Consider the following 21769-nt stretch of genomic DNA (forward strand, 5'->3'; position numbering starts at 1 on the left):
AGATAAGGCCATGGAGAGTAGGAACAGAAAAATGTAAGAAAGCTTGTTTGTTTGTTTTAATAATAAGAAAAACAATGAAAATGGCAAGATTCTAGCTAGAGTTTAAATCATGGGGACACAAAAAAGGATATGATCTAAAGTATAATGCCTATTCAGTAACTGTTTTTAAATTAAATTTAGAGCAATGGCCAATCACCAAATGACTATTTCCTCAAATATGTTTTTTTAAACAATTCTATTTTTTAAATTTTATCTTAACAATAAGAGTTTTTAAAAATGTTTGCTCAACCTTTGCTGCAGTTCCTTGGACCTGGGACAGAGTGAGGTTATGCTAGATGAATAAAAGATGTCAAGCAGAATTAGCACACCAAATAGTTTTGAAGCAGGGGGAGATGAATGAGCAAAGAAGGGTGAGATTCAGGGGCATAAAAAGGACACGTGTTTGTGTGTGAGCTTGTGCTAGTGTGTATATATTTCTATTTCTTCTTACAATTATATTAAAGGCTATAGTTAAGAAAATAACATTTCACATATGAATATTTCTTCATGAATCTAAAGATTTTCAATTGATATACAGGAAGCAGGCTAATTGAAATAATTATAGTATTCACTTCAGTGTTGGCTGGGGACATTAAAGAGATTCCGCTATTGGCAGCACTTACTAATGAAGCAACAAGAAGTTTCTCATCATCTTCAAAGCATACTGTGCCATCAAGCAATACCCTCCCCAAATTAAAAAGCTATTGTTACAGGTTGAATGGTACTCTTCCCAAACTGCATATTGAAGTCATCCCCCAGTACCTATGAACATGCCTTCATATGGAAATAGGGTCTTTGCAGATATAATCAAGTTAACATGATATCATTAGGGTGGGCTCTAACCTGACTAGTATCCTTGTAAGAAGAAGAAAGTGCCTGGTAGAAACACATTCACACAATGAGAAGGCCATGTGACAACAAAGGGGGGGTTTGGAGTGATGTAACTATATAAGTCATGGAATACCATGGATTGATGGCCACCACCAGAAGTTAATTAAAGGCAAAGGATTCTCCACTAGAGGTTTCAAAGAGAACATGGACCTAGTAACACCTTGATTTTGGATGTACAGCCTCCAGAACTGTGAGACAATATAGTTCTATTGTTATAAGCCACCCAGTTTGTGGTATTTTGTTATGGAGGCATAGGTAATGAATTTAGTCAATATTTTGTACATTTAACATAATGAGTTATCAAAGAGAAAAAATATGTTATGAAAAGTATTCCATATTATCCAATTTGTTTTTTCAGTATATTTTTTAAAAAGTCTAAAACATTATATATAGAACTGCTAGGGAATGTTTTATTTCAAAGAAAATACAGATCATAACAAATAAGGGATAATCACTTCTGATTTTTGAAAATACAGATCATAACAAATAAGGGATAATCACTTCTGATTTTTGAAAGACCTAATATCCCTGAAAGCAAAATTGATGATCATTGTGATTTTCCCAAAGCTTTAATCATGGATTTAAATTATCAAGGTGCTTTCATTCTTTCTTCATTTATTCCTTCAACAAATATTTATCAGGAGCCTTTCATATGTTAGAACTTTTCATGGGTTTGGGGGATACATTAGTTAACAAAACAGGCACAAAAAGCCAAAAAAAAAAAAACAACTGTGGAGCCTATATTCCAGCAGTTATAGGAACATAACAAATGAGCAACTTATATATTAAAATATGATAAATACTATGAAAATGGGGAAAATTAGAGCTACATAGACAGCATAGCTGGAATTTAATTTGGATGGTATGTTAAAGAGAGGTCTCATTGAGAGCAGAAAGAGAATGAATCATGTATACATCTAGGGGCAATATTCCAGACAGAAGTCAATGAACGTGCAGACCCCTAAGCCACTATGATTGGCATACTAGAGGAGCTGCAAGAAGCCAGTACCCTGAAGCAGAGTAAGAGAAGGGAGGCTCTTGGAAAATTAAGTCAGACAAGCCAGCCAGACAAGTAACTGGGTGCTGTGGTGGTAGGCAGGGGGATGGGGTAATTGGGTTCCAATTGCGAAAAGTCATGGAGCCTATTGTTAGTACTTTGGTTTTTATTCTGTGTAAAAAAGGAAGTTATTGGAGAGCATAGAGTAGTGACATGAACTCAGGTTTATTCCAAAGTGTTAAAAACAGAATATAGGAAGACAAGGGTAGAAGTAGTGAGACCAGTTAGGCTATTACAGTCTCTAAGTCAACAGAAGTCAGACTAGGGTATAGAAGTGAAGCTGTACACCTCAATATTAATAAATCTGAATTCATTTCCTGTATTTTAGCAATAGTTAAAGGGACACTTTGCTGCAGAGGGTTTGTGAAGTCTCTTTTATCACCTGTAAAATAAAGGGACTAGGTTTTATGACCTTTAAAAACAATTTTAGTGTTCAAATTTGGAATCTGAACATAGAACAATCACATCTTCTACCACAGAATTCATATTTGAAGGGAATTTTTAAAGTTTAAAAACGTTCACTAAAGACCTAGAGTTAATGTGAATCATCCACTCCAAACAAGAATTATGATTTGATTTTGGGGGGAGAATATCATAAAATCAAGGACACAGTCATAAGAGTGAATTTTACTAATTCCTTTCTCAGTTGCCAGGTTTACAGCAACAGATATTCACTGGAATAAACAATAAAATGATTTTTCTTTGAAAAATATTCATATGGCAAGTATCAGTTAAATTACATAAACTGATCAAGTAAACAGATATGAATCATACCAGAAAATATGTAATTACTGGAAAGAAGCAGCACATCCACATTATGATTGGTGGCATAGCAAAATTACTTCAACAGGAAAACTGAGTAAATAATCTAATATATAAATCAAGATAAAAAGAGTAGTTTTGCAATAAGGCTAAATTTTTTAAAAGTCACACCAGCTGGAAAGGAAGAAATAAAATGGCCTCTATTCATGGGTAATATAATTGTCTCTTAGGAAAGCCCAGTAAATTTATACGAAAACTACTAGAAGTAATAAGTGAATTTAGCAACAAGTTGAATGTATAGCAATCAATTCAGTTTCTATACACTAGTGATGAACTACTGGAAAGAAGTTTTTAAAGTAATATTTAGTCCCAAAACATGAATACTAGTTATAAATCTAACAAACAAAGGTTATGCCTGCTGATTAAAGTTCAAAATAATGATGAGACAAATTACACAGTGTGATCAGGAATGGCAAAGTAAGAACAACTGAAGATTCTGCCATAAAAGCAATGATAACACTAACAAAGAATGTCAAATCAACTTTTCTAAAACGATGGAAATTGACTAAAGATTTGCAAACATCCAGGGGTGGTGGTGTGTTTTCGTGGGTGAATAACAATAAGAATAGCTTATTTTGTGGCATTTTATCTTTCTCAATTGCCATCCTCCTCTCAATCACTCAATGGTTAATCTTGATATTGGATATTCTATGATCACAGTGAAAAATAGCAGCCTAGCATCCACTGGAGGAATGAGAGTGGCGTTGGAGCTCCTTGAAAGCCTTAATCTCAGAAAACTGTCATTATTTAGTCTGATAAGTAAGTAAGTAAAGTCACTCAGTCGTGTCCGACTCTTTGTGACCCCGTGGACTGCAGCCCACCAGGCTCCTCAGTCCATGGGATTCTCCAGGCAAGAGTACTGTTGTGGGTTGCCATTTCCTTCTCCAGGGGATCTTCCCGACCCAGGGATCGAACCCGGGTCTCCCACATTGGAGGCAGACGCTTTAACCTCTGAGCCACCAGGGAAGCCCCTAGTCTGATAGTGGTACTATAAAAACCCCACATGAAATTACTCAGAGCTTGGTCATTTCTTTTCATACTGTTCATGGCATTCTGAAGGCAAGAATATTAAAGTGGTTTGCCATTCCCTTCTCCAGTGGACCACATTTTGTCAGAACTCTCCACCATGACCCATCCATCTTGGATGGCCCTACACAGCATGGCTCATGGTTTCATTGAGCTAGACAAGGCTGTGATCCATGTGATCAGTTTCGTTAGTTTTCTGTGATTGTGGTTTTCAGTCTGCCTGCCCTCTGATGGAGAAGGATAAGAGGCTTATGGACACTTTCTGATGGGAAAGACTGACTGAAAGGGAAACTGGGTCTTGTTCTGATGGGTGAGACCATGTTCAGTAAATTTTTAATCCCATTTTCTGTTGATGGGCAGGACTGTGTTCCCTCCCAGATGCTTGACCTGAGGCCAAACTATGGTGGAGGTAATGAAGATAATGGCAACCTCCTTCAAAAGTCCCTTGCACACACTGCTGCACTCAGTGCCCCTGACCCTGCAGCAGGCGACTGCCAACTCACACCTCTGCCAGAGACTCCTGGACACTCATGGGCATATCTGGGTCAGCCTCTTGTGGGGCCACTGCTCCTTTCTCCTGGGTCCTGGTGTGCACAAGGTTTTGCTGGTGCCCTCTAAGAGTCAGTTTAAGTTCTGTGTAAGTTCAGCAGGTCTAGGGTGGGGTTAATGGCAACCTCCTCCAAGAGGGCTTATGCCATACCCAGGTCTGTTGCACCCAGAGACACTGCCCCTGTGGCAGGCCACTGCTGACCCACACCTCCACAGGAGACACTCAGACACAGTTCTGGCTGATATACCCATTTGAATGCAGAGTTCCAAAGAATAACAAGGAGAGATAAGAAAGCCTTCCTCAGCAATCAATGAAAAGAAATAGAGGAAAACAGTAGAATGGGAAAGACTAGAGATTTCTTCAAGAAAATCAGAGATACCAAAGGAACATTTCATGCCAAGTGAAAGTGAAGTCGCTTAGTCATGTCCAACTCTCTGTGACCCCATGGACTGTAGCCTACAACACTCCTCTGTCCATGGGATTTTCCAGGCAAGAGTACTGGAGTGGGTTGCCATTTCCTTCTCCAGAGGATCTCTCCAACCCAGGGATCAGACCTGGCTCTCCCACATTGTAGGCAGATGCTTTACCATCTGAGCCACCAGGGAAGTCACTTTTCATGCAAAGGTGGGCACAATAAAGGACAGAAATGGTATGGATCTAACAGAAGCAGAAGATATTAAGAGGAGGTGGCAAGAATATACAGAACTATACAAAAGAGATCTTCATGACCCAGATAACCACAATGGTGTGATCACTCACCTAGAGCCAGATATCCTGGAATCAAAGTCAAGTGGGCCTTAGGAAGTATCACTATGAACAAAGCTAGTGGAGGTGATGAGATTCCAATTGAGTTATTCCAAATCCTAAAAGATGATGCTGTGAAAGTGCTGACCTCAGTATGTCAGCAAATCTGGAAAATTCAGTAGTGGCCACAGGACTGCAAAAGGTCAGTTTTCATTTCAGTCCCAAAGAAGGGCAATGCCAAAGAATGCGCAAACTACCACACAATTGCACTCATCTCACACACTAGCAAAGTAATGCTCAAAATCCTCCAAGCCAGGCTTCAAGAGTACATGAACTGTGAAATTCCAGATGTTCAAGCTGGATTTAGAAAAGGCAGAGGAATCAGAGATCAAATTTCCAAAATTCACTGGATCATTGAAAAAGCAAGAGAGTTTCAGAAAAACATCTATTTCTGTTTTATTGACTATGCCAAAGCCATTGACTGTGGATCACAACAAATTGTGGAAAATTCTGAAAGAGATGGAAATACCAGATCACCTCCAGAGAAATTTGTATGCAGGTCAAGAAGCAACAGTTAGAACTGGACATGAAACAACAGACTGGTTCCAAATGGGGCAAGGAGTACGTCAAGGCTGTATATTGTCACCCTGCTTATTTAACTTATATGCAGAATACAACATGTGAAATGACAGGCTGGATGAAGTATAAGCTGGAATCAAGATTGCCGGGAGAAATAACAATAACCTCAAATATACACATGACACTGCCCTTATGGTAGAAAGCAAAGAACTAAAGAGCCTCTTGATGAAAGTGAAAGAAGAGAGTGAAAAAGTTGACTTAAAACTCAACATTCAGAAGACTAAGATCATGGCATCTGGTCCCATCACTTGATGGCAAATAGATGGGGAAACAATGGAAATAGTGACAGACTTTATTTTGCAGGGCTCCAAAATCACTGCAGATGGTGACTGCAGCCATAAAATTAAAAGACACTTGCTCCTTGGAAGAAAAACTATGACCAACCTAGACAGCATATTAAAAAGGAGAGACATTACTTTGCTGACACAGGTCCATCTACTCAAAGCTATGGTTTATCCAGTAGTCATGTATGGATGTGAGAGTTGAACTATAAAGAAAGCTGAGCGCTGAAGAATTGATGCTTTTGAACTGTGGTGTTGGAGAAGACTCCTGAGAGTCCCTTGGTCAGCAAGGAGATCTGATCAGTCAATCTTAAAGGAAATCAGTCCTGAATATTCACTGGAAGAACTGATGCTGAAGCTGAAACTCTAATATTTTGGCCACCTGATACAAAGAACCAATTCCTTGGAAAAGACCTTGATACTGGGAAAGATTGAAGGTGGGAGGTGAAGGGGATGACAGGATGAGATGGTTAGATGGCATCACCAATGCGATGGACATGAGTTTGAGTAGGCTCTGGTAGTTGGTGATCAACAGGGAAGTCTGGCATGCTGCAGTCCAGGGGGTCACAGAGAGTCCGACATGACTGAGGAACTGAACTGAACTGGGATGTTTGTTGAAAACAATCAGTGGCAACTGCTTAACATTATAGCTGCCTAAGGCAACAATAACAGCTTGGGAAAACAACAAACAAACAAAAAAGAGATAAAAGCTGAGAAATGACACATCCATAGGGGGCTTTGCAAAGATTTCCTGGGAATCTAGAAAGCCATGCTCATACAAAGGAGTATGTATATGTCCAGGAACATGTACATCCCCAAAAGACATTTGAGTAGAACTTAAACTTTCACCTCTCTTTGACCTTGTAATTCTATACAAGCAGTAAATGGTGACTAAAGAAGAGTGCTAATCTGTCTGACTGAATGTTAAAGGTATATTGCAACAGACTAACAGAGCCCTCAAAAGAGACTAAAAAGATTATTGGCTCTAAGAATTTATGAAAACCTCTTCCATTATTGGCTCATATGGTAAAGAATCTGCCTACAGTGCAGGATACACGGGTTTGATCCCTGTATCAGGGAGATCCCCTGGAGAAGGGCATGGCAATGTACTCCAGTATTCTTGCCTGGAGAATCCCATGAACAGAGGAGCCTTGTGGACCACAGTCCATGGGAAGCAGACATGACTGAACGACTAATACAACAGAGTGCATGCTCACAAGTGCTAACTGAACAGAGAGTTCAGTGACCATACATGACAAAAACTGTGCATTTTATATAATTTGTTAGGAAAGTCACTTAACAAGCAAACAGCAGCAAAACATCTTGGGGAAGGACAGACTCTGAGTTTTGTGTCTGCTACATTATACTATCTAAAATGCCCAGTTTTCAACAAAAAATATGACACATGCAAAGGGACAAGAAAGTTCGGCTGATAAACAGTTGAGGGGAAGTGGTCATAGAAGTTAGGCCACTTAAAAGCCCATACATTACACTTACTAGACAAAGACTTTAAATCAACTATTTAAACATGTTCAAAACACTGAAGGAAACCATATCTAGAGAACCAAAGTATCAGAATGATGTCTGAGCAAATAGAAAAGATGATTACCTGAGACAGAAATTATCAAAAAAGAAAAACTCACTAAAGGGACTCAACAGCAGATACAAATGGGCAGAAAAAGCAGTGAACTTAAAAATAGGTCAACTGAGATTAGTCTGCAGAATAGAAAGAAAAAAATATACAAAAATTAACCAGAACTTCAGGGACTTGTGGGATCCCCACCAAGTATACAAATATGACCATAATACTAGCCCCATGAGAAGAAAGAATGAAAGGAGCAAGAAAAATATTTAAAGAAATAATCACTAAACCTCCTCAGATTTGATGAAAACCAATAATGTATACATCCAAGAAACTCAATTAACTTCAAGAAGGACAATTCAGAAAACTGTACACAATATTTCATAATCAAACAGCTGAAACACAAACAGAAATTTATGAAAGCACCAGGAGAGAAATGATCCATCTATACAATGTATCTTCAATAAGATTAACAAGATTTCTCATCAGAAACCATACAGGCCAGACGATAGTGAGATGACATATTTAAAGCACCAAAGAAAAAAGAAAAGAATATCAACCAAAAATTATCTTTCCTGAAAAACTATTCATAAAAAATGCAGGACAAATGAAGAAATTCCAAAATAAACAGAAACTGAGACAATGATTTATAGACTTAATTAATGACTTACAGGCCTAATTTATAAGTACCAAAGGAAGTCTTCAGATTGAATGAAAGGACACTAGACAATAATTCTAGTCCATGTAGAGAAATAAAGAACACCTTCAAAAGTAACAACATAAGCATAAATATTATTTAAATATTTTATTTACAATTCTTTTTTAATTAAAAAGAGAAATGCATTAAACAATAATTATAAATCTGTGTTAACAACATAATTTGAATGATAATAACAAGGAGGATAAAAACAAACAAAAAATAAGCACAAAGTTCGAGTATACTATTGAAATTAAGTTGGTATTAATTCAAGCTAGATTATTATAAGTTAAGATGCAACTGTGATAATCTGGGAGACTACTAATAAAATAACAAATATAGTAAAAAGAATAATAAGAGGATTAAAATGGTATACTCAAAAACCTCTATTTAACACAAAAGAATACGTGAACAAAAGAGGCATAAGCCTTAGAAAACAGAGAGCAAAGTAATATTACAAAGTTAACTACCTTACCATAATTGCATTAAATGTAAATGGTTTAAATACAATAAAACATAGATTTGCAGAATGGAAAACCAAAAGATAAATATGATTTAACTATATGCTTTCTACAATGGACAAGCTTAAGGAAACAAATAGTTTGATAGTTAAAAAATAGAAAAAGACATATATCACATAAACTGTAACCAACATATGCCCAATAATAAATAGGTCAAAGAGGACATCACAAGCAAATCAGAAAATCCTTGAGACAAATAAAAATGAATATATATCTCATTCTATGAGTTTCAGGTAAAACAATGCTTAAAGTGAAATATATAACTATAATCATATTTATTAATAAAGAAAATTTTCCAATCAATAAGCCTAGGCTTCTACCTTAAAAAACTAGAAAAAAAAAGGAAACTCAATCCAAAGCATACTGAAATAAGTCAATTATTAAGATTAGACACAAATGAAATATAGAATTTAAAACAATCAAGAAAACCAGAAAGAACAAAAATTGTTGTTGTTTTTTTTAATGAACAGCATCTTTGACAAGTCTTCAGGTATACACACAAAGAAAAGTGGAGACAAGACTCAAATTAGTAATATCAGGAATGAAAGAGGGGACATTGCAACCGACCTTACAGACAAGAAAAGATGACAAGGGAATCCCTGAAAAACGTATGCCAAAATTAGGTAATCCAGATCAAAGGGACCAATTTCTAGAAAGATACAAACTACTGAAACTGACTCAAGAAATAGATATCATCACCAACAAACTACCAGAGCTCATCAATGAATTCAATAATTCATTGCAGGTTATATTAATATAGAGAAATCTGTTGCAGTTGAATACACTAACAATTTTAAAATGACAAAACCACCCAAATAACCTACAGATTCAGTTCAGTTTAGTCGCACAGTTGTGTCCAACTCTTTGCGACCCCATGGACTGCAGCATGCCACCACCAACTCCTGGAGTTTACTCAAATTCATGTCCATTGAGTCAGTGATGCCATCCAACCATCTCATCCTCTGTTGTCCCCTTCTCCTCCTGCCTTCAATCTTTCCCAGCATCAGCGTTTTTTCAAATGAGTCAGCTCTTTGCATGAGGTGGCCGAAGTACTGGAGTTTCAACTTCAACATCAGTCCTTCCAATGAACATTCAAGACTGATTTCCTTTAGGATGGACTGGTTGGATCTCCTTGCAGTCCAAGGGGCTTTCAAGAGTCTTCTCCAACACCACAGTTCAAAAGCATCAATTCTTTGGTGCTCAACTTTCTTTATAGTCCATCATAGTCAACAAAAGAGTCTGAAATGCAGTTACTTGGATGCAGTCTCAAAAATGACAGAATGATCTCTGTTTCTAAGGCAAACCATTCAATATCACAATAATCCATGGGTCGGGTCTATGCCCCAACCAGTAATGCTGAAGAAGCTGAAATTGAATGGTTCTATGAAGACCTATAAGACCTTCTAGAACTAACACCCAAAAAAGATGTCCTTTCATTATAGGGGCCTGGAATGCAAAAGTAGGAAGTCAAGAAACACCTGGAGTAACAGGAAAATTTGGCCTTGGAGTAAAAAATGAAGCAGGGCAAAACCTAATAGAGTTCTGCCAAGGGAATGCACTGGTCATAGCAAACACCCTCTTCCAACAACACAAGAGAAGACTCTGCACAAGGACATCACCAGATGGTCAACACTGAAATCAGACTGATTATATTCTTTGCAGCCAAAGATGGAGAAGCCCTACACAGTCAGCAAAAACAAGACGGGGAGCTGACTGTGGCTCAGATCATGAACTCCTTATTGCCAAATTCAGACTCAGATTGAAGAAAGTGGGAAAACCACTAGGCCATTCAGGTATGACCTAAATCAAATCCCTTACAATTATACAGTGGAAGTGAGAAACAGATTTAAGCAATTAGATCTGATAGAGTGCTTGGTGAACTATGGACAGAGGTTCGTGACATTGTACAGGAGACAAGGAGCAAGACCATATCCAAGAAAAAGAAATCCAAAAAAGCAAAATGGCTGTCTGGGGAGGCCTTACAAATAGCTGTGAAAAGAAGAGAAGCGAAAAGCAAAGGAGAAAAGGAAAGATATACCCATCTGAATTCAGAGTTCCAAAGAACATCAAGGAGAGATAAGAAAGCCTCCCTCAGTGATCAGTGCAAAGAAATAGAGGAAAACAATAGAACGGGAAAGACTAGAGATCTCTTCAAGAAAATTAGAGATACCAAGGGAACACTTCATGCAAAGATGGACTCAATAAAGGACAGAAATGGTATGGACCTAACAGAAGCAGAAGATATTAAGAAGAGGTGGCAAGAATACACAGAAGAATTGTACAAAAAACATCTCCATGACTCCAAAGATCTTCACGACCCAAAAGATCTTCATGACCCAAAAGATCTTCACGACTACAGATTCAATGCAATCCCAATCCCAAACAATCTACAGATTTAATGCAATACCAATGACTTTTTTTTCCATACAAACAAAATAATTCTAAAATTTGCAAGGAAACACAAAAGACTCCAAATAGCTAAAACATTACTGAGAAAGACCCAGAAGTCTCATGCTCCCTGATTTCAAACCATACTATAAAGCTATAGTAATCAAAATAGTATGATATCGGCACAAAAACAGACATAGATCAATGGATTAGAATAAAGAACGTAGTGAATACAGGCAATTACTCTGTGGAAAAGGCGGGAAGGGCATAAAATGGGGAAAAGTCTCTTTAACAAATGGTATTGTGAGAAGTGGACAACTACATGCAAAAGAATCAGTCTGGACTACTATTACATTATGCACAAAAATAAATTCAAAATAGATTAAAATTTTTAATATAAGACCTGAAACCATATAACATCTAGAAGAAAGAATAGGTGTGTTCTCTTTGACATTGGTCTTCATAATTTTTTTGTTTGATATGCATCCTTGGGTAGAGAAAACAAAGCAAAACTAAGCAAACAAGACTACATCAAACTAAAAAGCTTTTGCACAGAGAAGGAAACCATTGTTAAAAGTAAAATGCTAAAACAAGAAAATTCTGTAAGGCAATTATCCATCAATATAAAAATAAATTAAAAAGAAAAAAAAAGGAAAGTGCCACCGAGTAAATGAGAGAAGATATCTGAAAATGATATATGTAAGTGCTTAATATTAAAAATAAATAACTCATATAATTCCACAAACGAACAAATAACCCAGTTGAAAAATGGTCTAAGTAGACATTTTTACAAGGAAGATACACAAATGGCCAACAGCCAGATGAAAGATGATGAACATCATCAGGAAAATGCAAGTCAAAACCATAGTAAGGTATTACATCATATTTGTCTAAGTAGCTATTATCAAAACACAACAAATAACAAATGTTGGCAAGGAGAAAAGGAAAACCCTCACTTGCTGGAAATGTAAACTGGTGCAGCCACTATGGTAGAATATGGTTATTCCCCCAAAATTTAAAAATAGAACTATTGTATGATCTAGCAGTATCATTCCTCAGTATTTATCCTAAAAAGCATAAGCACTAATTAGAATAGATATATGCACCTATATTTTCATTGTAACATTATTTATAATAGCCAAATAAGGAAGCAACCAAAATGTGTATCAATAGATGAATGGACAAAGAAGATGAGGTATATATACACACATACACAGAATATGGAGTATTACTCAGCCATAAGAAATAAAATCCTGTCATTTGCAAAAACAAGGATGAGCTCAGAGGATATGAAATAAACCAGAAAGAGAATGGCAAGTAGTATATGATTTTACTTAAATTTGAAATCTAAAAAACAAAACAAATGAACAAATATAAAAAACATAAACAGACTTATAGATGCAGTGAAATGGGAGGCAGAAGGAGGAAGAAATAAATAGGTGCAGGAGATTAAGAGGAAAAGCTTTTAGTTGCAAAGTAAATGAGTTACAGGTATGGAATGTATAGTGTGGGAAATATAGTGAATAACTGCATAATATCTTTGTGTGGTGATATATGGTAACTAGATTTCTTGTCATGATCATTTAAAACACAAAATTTTTGAATCACTAAGTTGAGTAACAGGAGCTAACATAGTGTTATAGGTCTACGATATTTTTAAAACAAATTTATAGAAAAAAGATCAAATGTATGGTTAAGAGAGAGGGAATAGGGTAGAGGGGAGGGGGAAGGAGATGCAGACAATCAAAAGGTATGAACCTCCAGGTGTAAGTACTAGTGATATAATATACAATATGATGAATTTAATTAACACTGCTGCATATCATACACAGAAGCTGTTAAGAGAGTAAATCTCAAGAGCTATCGTAAGAAAACATTTTTTTCTATTTAAGTTTTATACCTATATAAGTTGATGGATGTTCACCAAAACTATTGTAAAAATCACTTCATTATGCATGTAAATGAGATCATTGTGCTGTATACCTTAAACAGCGCTGTATGTCTGTTATATCTTAGTAAAACTGGAAGAAACAAAATCAAATATAATAGTGAATGAAAAAAGAAGAAACAGATATTCTTAATACAGCTATAATAAAAAAAGGAGATTTATTTAGTTTAAAAAAAGTTATTCTCCACAAAGAAAATCCAGGATCCATGTCTTCACTAAATACTTATAAACATTTAAGAGAAACAATGGGGACTTCCCTGGTAGCCCAGTGTCTGAGGTGCCACACTCTCAATGCAAAGGGTCTGGTTTGATCCCCAGTCAAGCAACTAGATCCCTGATACTGCAACTGGAAGATTCCCCAAGTTACAACTAAGACCCAGTGCAGTCAAATAAATAAAATAAACAGGAAAAATGTGAAGCCTTCACAAGCTCTCCAAAAAAATATAAAAGGTAGAAACACTTCACATTGAAGTTTGACAGAAAACAATGGAATTCTGTAAAACAATTATCTTTCAACAAAAAATAAATTAATTTTTAAAAAAACACTTCCCAAATAATTCTATGAAGTTATCTTCAAAAGCAATAAAAACTATACAAGTAAAGAAAGTTACAGATCAATGTCTTATGAATATATATCTTCAAAAAAAATACTAGTAAACCAAATTCAACTTCATAAATACAGGATTATACACCACAAGCAACTGGGATTTAGTTAGGAGATTCAAGGTTCATTCTACATATGAAAACTAAATAAGGCACAACCTGATAGAATAAAGGACAAAATACAAATGATATCTCCTTAGACGCAGGAAAAAGGCCTTTGTCAAATGCCAACATTTTCATTAGAAAAACACTCAGTAAACATTGAAAAAGAGATAATTCTTCATATAAGAAAGGGAATTTAGAAAAATCCATAGCTAACATCACATTCGAAGGTACAATACTACTTTTCTGCCATGTCTGATATCCACATTTGCCACTTGTAGTAAATATCATTCTGTAGGTAATTAACCAGGACAATTAAGCAGCGAAAAGAAGGGGTTTCCAATTATAAAGGAAGAAGTAAAACAAATGTGTACCAGGAGAAACACATGTTAACTGTGAAATTTCATAAATTATAAGAAGAAAATTCTCAACATGGAAATAATATGTGCCTTTATTCATAAAATGGAATATTAATAAAGCATGTCAAATGAATGAATTATACTTCAAAATTAAAAATACTCAGATTTTACAGACAGCCCAAGATGAAGCAACTTTTATAAATTTTAACATGAAGATAATAGCATGTATTATATTATTTAAGTATACCTATATACATATTAACTTAAGGTTGAAATAGTTAATATTTGACAATCTTTAGTCTATAAAACTCAGAGAAGGCAATGACACCCCACTCCAGTACTCTTGCCTGGAAAATCCCATGGACGGAGGAACCTGGTAGGCTGCAGTCCATGGGGTCGCTAAGAGCCGGGCACGACTGAGCGACTTCACTTTTGCTTTTCACTTTCATGCATTGGAGAAGGAAATGGCAACCAACTCCAGTATTATTGCCTGGAGAGTCCCAGAGATAGAGGAGCCTAGTGGGCTGCCGTCTAAGGGGTTGCACAGAGTCGGACACGACTGAAGCGACTTAGCAGCAGCAGCAGCAGCAGCAGCAGTCTATAAAACTGGCAATTTTACAAGGTATAAAAAAATATCTCATAAGGTAGAAAAATGACACAAGAATAATAAATGTGAATACAGAATGGGAGAGAGGTTTAAGAACCTTTTGATAGTTCAAGGCCATAAATGACCATTACCTAGAAAACTCACTGGCATAACAAAAATTTCTATTTTGGAAAGTTAGATGTTAATAAACATGCTACAGTCAAATGAATGGAAGTAGCAACAAGTTATTAAGACTAGATCTGTCCTTGTGACCCAAAACAATTTTAGAATTAGAACTGGAAGTATAATGATTGGCACAGTTGCCTTTAAATAGAGATACCTACTCACAGGCTAAAAGAAAGACAATTAATGTGAATTTTTATTTTAAAAAAAACCTAGTATGATAGCATACTGAGAATCTTCATTTCTGAAAATAACAAAGCTTAAAGATTGAGCATTTTGACAATACCATCAATGATTCACATATGTAAGAAAAAAACCTGCCAATGCAATAGAAAAAAAATAAATCTGCGTCCATCCCAAAAAGACTTAGATAACCTCCTTTCCTCATTTCTATCAAAAGTTCTAATTGAATTAAAATTATGCATGATGGGGGTCAGGTTAATTACCTAATTTCTATTTACTTCAGTGTCACACAAAAGAAAACATTGTACTCTGAATCCAATTATAAAAGCAAATCAAAAAAAAGTCTAGAACTTTAAAAATGATGGCTCTAGAATGGAGATTCAAAGAAGCTTGCTCTTTTATTTTTTTAATGCTCACAATGGTAAGGGCTTTATGCCAGAAAATTTAGAATGTATTTTGTGTTTCTGTTATTGTTAATGTTGCTTTTAGGTAGTAGTAGCAAAAAGATAAGAATATACTCCAGCTGTCATGGAACTGTAAGAAAGAAAATAAAGATTTAAATAAAATATCATTGCAGACAACAATAACAAAAAAACAAGCATTCCATATAGAGTCAGATGTGATTAATATATGTGTATTATACAATTACACAATATATACATTATAATAAAATTCCTTGATTGAGGAAAATTTGAAAATTCACCTCTAGAATTGGTAGCTAAAATCAATCAAAGGCAAGGTATTATCCTGAACAAGTAACAGATGACTACAAAATATTCAAATTAATCATCAACCCCTAGAAGGTAAAAGTTTGAGCTGAATGAAGAAATAACCAATGGTTCAAGTGTCGTAAGACAGAAACTGCTCCACAAAATCAAGAAACAGAAAAAGGCCACTAGTGAGTTGAGATAATCTAACAACAAGGGTTCAGAATCCTCAAAAAATTTCAGTGTTAAATATTGGCAGTGAATAGATTTCAGGAAGACCAAAGAAAACTTATGTATAAGTTAAAAAATATAAAGTTAGGGTCCACAAAAGCCAAAAATCTCCAGGAAAAATTAGAAGAGGTAACAATAAGGTCAATTCCCAAATGCTACCAAAATAATCTTTGGGGCTAAGTAATAGGTACCTCCCTTGACCAGAATGCCAGAGACCAGCCATGGTTAAGAACCAAGAGAGGTGCAGAGTTAAGCAAAGAGTTGGTCAAAAAAAGAAAATGTTCTATCAAGTGTTACAGTAAGAGTTGTATTTCCACCTGTGCTTCAGGTATAGAAAGTTGAAACCATCACTTTAGCTATCAAACAACCAAAGTAAGCCAGATAAGCTATAAAATCATTTTTTAAACATCAGAAAGTAAAGAACACAGAAAAATTTAATAAATTCTAAAAAGTAACAAGTCTTTCACAGAAGAGTTGAGACATACAGCTGTTCTCATCCCTAAGAGAAAAGTGAGAGGTAGCAGAATCAGTTATAGAAAAAGAAGACAGCAGCCCCTCCTAGCACCAGAGGGAGTCTGCATCCATCCTAATTCTGTCCTCAAACATCTGAAACCAGCGGTGAACTAAATTATATTACAGCTGAAATAAAGCTCAAGTCCACATCAATTTCAAATAAGTTTGATGCTGCTCTCCTCCTTTCCTCCTCCCACGCACTGCCAACACACACACTCCAGAGGCCTAATAGAACCAGAAGTGCTCTTTTCTCTGGAGGTAACTATTATTTACCTGGCTTTCCTGATGGCTCAGATGGTAAAGAATCCAGCTGCAATGCAGGAGATATGGGTTCAGTACCTGGGTCGGGATGATTCCCTGGGGTAGGAAATGGTAACTCACTCTAGGATTCTTGTCTGGAGAATTCCATAGACAGAGGAGCCTTGTGGGCTACAGTCCATGGGGTCACAAAGAGTCAGCTATGACTGAACAACTAACACACACAAACATATGTCTATCTCTTCCATTCCCTTACACAAAATGTCTAGCACACAATAAAAGCATTTTAAGACACAAGAAACAGCAAGAAACACAGCATCACACACACACAAAAGTCAAGACATGGCTCAGATGTTCCACAATATTCTAGTCATTCAGTTGTATCTGACTCTTTGTGACCCCATGGACTGTACAGTCCATGGAATTCTCCAGGCCAGAATACTGGAGTGGGTAAAATTTCCCTTCTCCAGGGGATCTTCCCAACCCAGGGGTCAAACCCAGGTCCCCCACGTTGCAGGTAGATTCTTTACCAGCTGAGCCACAAGGGAAGGCCCAGATGTTGGAATAATCCAAATATCTAAGGCAAAAAATACCAAGAGATCTAGTGGAAATGGTGACAATATGTGTGTAAAGATGAGGGAATATGATGAGCAGACAGATGGAACCTACAAAAGAGTTATCAAATGGAAATTTTAGAGATGAGAAGTTTGTTATTAAAAAATGAAGAATTTTCTAGATAAGCTTAAGAGCAGCCTAGATACAAAAAAGAAATTAATAATCAGTGACTATTAAGACAAATCAATATAAAGTATCCAAACAGAAATGCTAATAAAAAAGAGTATGTGAAAAAAAGCAAACAAAAACGTGCCCTACATCTGTGGAATACTATTCATGCTCTAACATAAACATAATTGAAGTCCTAGAGAAAGAGGAGAAAGAATATGGAATGGAAAAAAAAAGAAGAAGAAAGAAAAGTTTAAAGAGATAATTATCAGAACTTCCAAAAGTAGTGAAAACATCAATTTACATATGCAAGAATCTGAGCAAATCTCAACTAGGATGAATACTATGAAAACGACGTCCAGTCAATTTAATTAAACTATTAACATCAAAGAGAAAATTTTCAGCAACAAGAAAAAAATGGCATATACCCTACAAAGGAATATTAATATGAATTATGGCTGATTACTCATCAAAAAAAAGAAGGCAGGAAGACAGTGAAAAAACAATCTTTAAACTTCTAAAAAAAATTATAATTAACAATGTATAATTCTATATCCAGTGAAAATATCTTTCAAAAGTAAAGACAAATTAAAGACATTTTTCATAAAGCTGAGAGAATTTGTTCCCACTGGCCAAACTATAAACAATGAAGAAGGCAGTCCTTCAGGCTGAAAAGAAATAACACCAGATAGACTTCAGGATTTGAAAAAAAAAAAAAAAAAAACAATGAAGAAGAGTACCAGAGAGGACTAATTTTTGAAGAGAGAAAGAACTTATTTTGTGGAGCTTACCTACACAAAATATAACTGTTTTAAACATATTGTATATCACTGTACTAAATTAAAAATTTTTTCTTACTCACCCTAGGAAAATTTTTATTTTGAGCCAAAAATTGAATGTCGGCCAGGACCATTATTTTGAAATACTTAAATTTCACAAAGTCAATAAGAGTAATACCTAAATTATTATAACATTAATATTTATAATAGCGAACTTTTATTGGATACCAAACATAAACCAAGCATATATTATTTAAAAGTTTTACAGTTGCTTTGAAAACTATATCAAAAACACATGTTATAGATGAACAAACAAATTAGGAAACTGGATTGAGAAGTTAAATTTTTTGCCAAAGTCACTTGGCTTTTAAGAAGCAAAGCCAGATTCAAACTGAAAACAAGTACCTTGCTTCTCAGGCACTAATTATTATAGCAATGATAATTTCTATGTACAGTGAGTTCAATATCCAGTGCAAATTTGCACTTCCTCAACCCATGTTAAAGTAAGATTATATTATACTTTATGCTCATTCATTTTTCATATTATAACACTTCATGAATGTGTTGCCAAGTCTTGACCAACAGACATTTCATTTCTCTTAATAATACACACTTTTCCATTGAAGGCACAAATAATCATTTATTTAATCAATTCTCTTTTGAAGTTTCTAACTGGTTCCAATTATCTGCTACTTTAAGTAATTCTACAATTAACGTTTCATATACATATTTAAAGCCTTATTTAATCATATTCTTGAGAGATATGTCCTGGAAGGAGAACACTTGGATGACATAGCTTTCATATTTTTGCTTTTCATAGCTTGCCAGTTTATTGCAAACTCTTTCCAACACTAGTATTCTCTTTTTTATTCCCAGCCGAACTATACACACTGCTTGAATGATAAGCAAACAGTGATGATAAGCAAAAAATGATAAGCACTGTTTGAATTTTAAATTCTCAGTCAGATGCTTCAATATTTTTGCTTTACTGTTTCTGGCCAGGATATCATGCTAATAAAAATCTTCAATATGCCAGGATTATGAAAACATTTCCTTTTACTGTCCTCTACTATCTCATGATTATATATTTCACATTTAAATTTTAATTCATCTGCAGCTTTTATTTAATATGATTGCAAGGTACACATTTAAATTATCTTTTTATTTCTGTAACATAGTTGGTCACTTGTCCTAATAGCATTGCTAGATATCTCTTCTGCAATGCTCTGAAACTCCTTCATCCTTAATTAAACTCTTCTACAGCATTATATGGGCTTCCCTGGTGGCTCAGAGGTTAAAGCATCTGCCTGGAATGCAGGAGACCCAGGTTCGATCCCTGGGTAGGGAAGATCCCCTGGAGAAGGCAATGGCAACCCACTCCAGTACTCTTGCTTGGAGAATCCCATGGAGGGAGGAGCCTGGTAGGCTACAGTCCATGGGGTCCCAGAGAGTCGGACACGACTGAGCGACTTTACTTACTTTACAGCATTATATGGGCTTTCCTGGCAGCTCAGATGGTAAAGAGTCTTCCTGCAATGTGGGAGAGTCAGGTTCAATCCCTAGGTTAGAATGATTCCTTGGAGAAGGGAATGGCTACCCATTCCAGTATCTTGCCTGGAGAATTCCATGGACAGAAGAGCCTGGCAGGCAATAGTCCATGGGAGTAACAGAGTCAGACACGACTGACCGACTAACACGTGTTTGTTTTTTTAATACCTTTATAGACCTTGTTCCTATAGTCTGTTTCCATTCCATTCACCTGTCTCAGTTCATCAATTTCTACATTTTTCTATTTCTTTACTTTTTACCTAATGAAAAACAAGAATTCTCTCAGAAAAATTTTAGTATTATCTCCAGCTAAACTAAAAGGAAAACTGACTTTCCATACATAGCTGAAGTTAGAAATGTTATTGATAACCTTTGGGACAATAGTAGAAATAAAAATAGTATTCCAACTCCAGAAAGAACAAGCAGGTGAATGAAGATACAATGCCTAGAAAATACGGAATGGAAGGGAAGTTGGCATTAGCATTAGGTGATTATCTTTTTCTTCCTTGTATATTTGCTTTCACAGCTATACAACAAAAGTTTACTGATTCCTTAATGACCAGTGATCTTAAGAAAGTATACATGCTTTTAATGGCTTAATGTAGAGAAGCCAACATTTAAAAAGAAATTAGAACTCTGTTGATAAGAGTTCAGAAATTACTCTGAATAACTGATTTATGTGATTTTTTACTTTTAAATCCAAAATTTGCAGGGCTATTGTAGTTTATGACCACAGTGACTTTAAAGACTGTTTATAATTACATGGCTGTTACCACAACTCCTCTTCGTTTTCTGCCCAACTGAAGGAATTAAAATAAATATACGAGTGGAACAAACTGTACTTAAAAAGGAACTGACACATTGGTTGATATGGAAGATCTAAGCTGTTTCTATTTGTATATTTAAAAATCAGCCAAAGCAAATCAGATGTCTGAGCACACACACTCATACACATCCCATTAATACAGATATAGAACCCAGGAAAAACTATTCATATGGTCCATTGACTAATTTCCTAGGGGAGGCAAAGACAAGGCCCACAGCAACAGAAAGTGTCATTGGCAACCTACAATATTTTTCTTGAAAGTTATGCTAGTTGGAGATGAGACTCAAAGAAAAGGCTTTCTAGCCGCCAACACTCACATGAAGCTGTCGCTTCCTGGGTACAGAAACAAGGAAACAAGGTAAGCCTAACCAGAGAAAGAAAGAAAAGCCATCTTGATTTCCTGTAGACCTTCGTTTGATATGCTTGTGATTGAGGCAGTATCTGTTCCAAAGCAGAGACAGCCGGCCCAGTACTGCATGAGAGCACCTTTAATTCAGCTTACGGTAATCTCTTGCACAATTACCTCTCCTGAATGAAACCATCTTGGATGTAGACAAAAGTATGGAGGACAGTGACTTAATTTTTTGATTAAAAAAAGGAGCAAGGGAGAGAAAGAAAATGATTTATAATAAGTCCGTGGGAACATTCTGTACCTATCTCTTTTCTGATTAGAGAGGTGGCATGGAGCCTGGCTCATTAGGCAGAAGTAATGAGCCAGTCTACCTGCCATCTCTAATTAGAGAAAAGATACAGTAGGTACAACCATACCTAGAAATTGATGGGAAAAAAGATAAAAATTATTTTTAAATATCTTTTCCTCCTGTAGTTCTCCAATGCCAGAACTTGAGGAGGAAAACTATATTAAAAACTAAGTAACACTGGAAATAAACACTTTCCCAATTATGTGCTTTCTAATCAGAAGTCAAATTTCTTTTTTTGCAGTTTAAAACAAATAACATATTCAGCCCACACTGTCCTTTGGA

At 35.8% G+C, this 21769-nt stretch overlaps 1 protein-coding gene and 1 non-coding gene across 2 annotated transcripts in view; one reads left to right on the forward strand and one right to left on the reverse strand.

The window, feature by feature from the left end:
• The window catches only part of USH2A (usherin), a 939490-nt gene that overhangs the window by 846010 nt on the left and 71711 nt on the right, over positions 1–21769 (reverse strand). The window lies entirely within an intron of this gene.
• TRNAS-GGA (transfer RNA serine (anticodon GGA)) lies at positions 19689–19760 on the forward strand. The gene has a single exon. It is a non-coding gene; the product is annotated as a tRNA-Ser (tRNA).

The sequence above is a fragment of the Ovis canadensis genome, chromosome 12 (assembly GCF_042477335.2).
Source record: "Ovis canadensis isolate MfBH-ARS-UI-01 breed Bighorn chromosome 12, ARS-UI_OviCan_v2, whole genome shotgun sequence".
Lineage (NCBI taxonomy): Eukaryota > Metazoa > Chordata > Mammalia > Artiodactyla > Bovidae > Ovis > Ovis canadensis.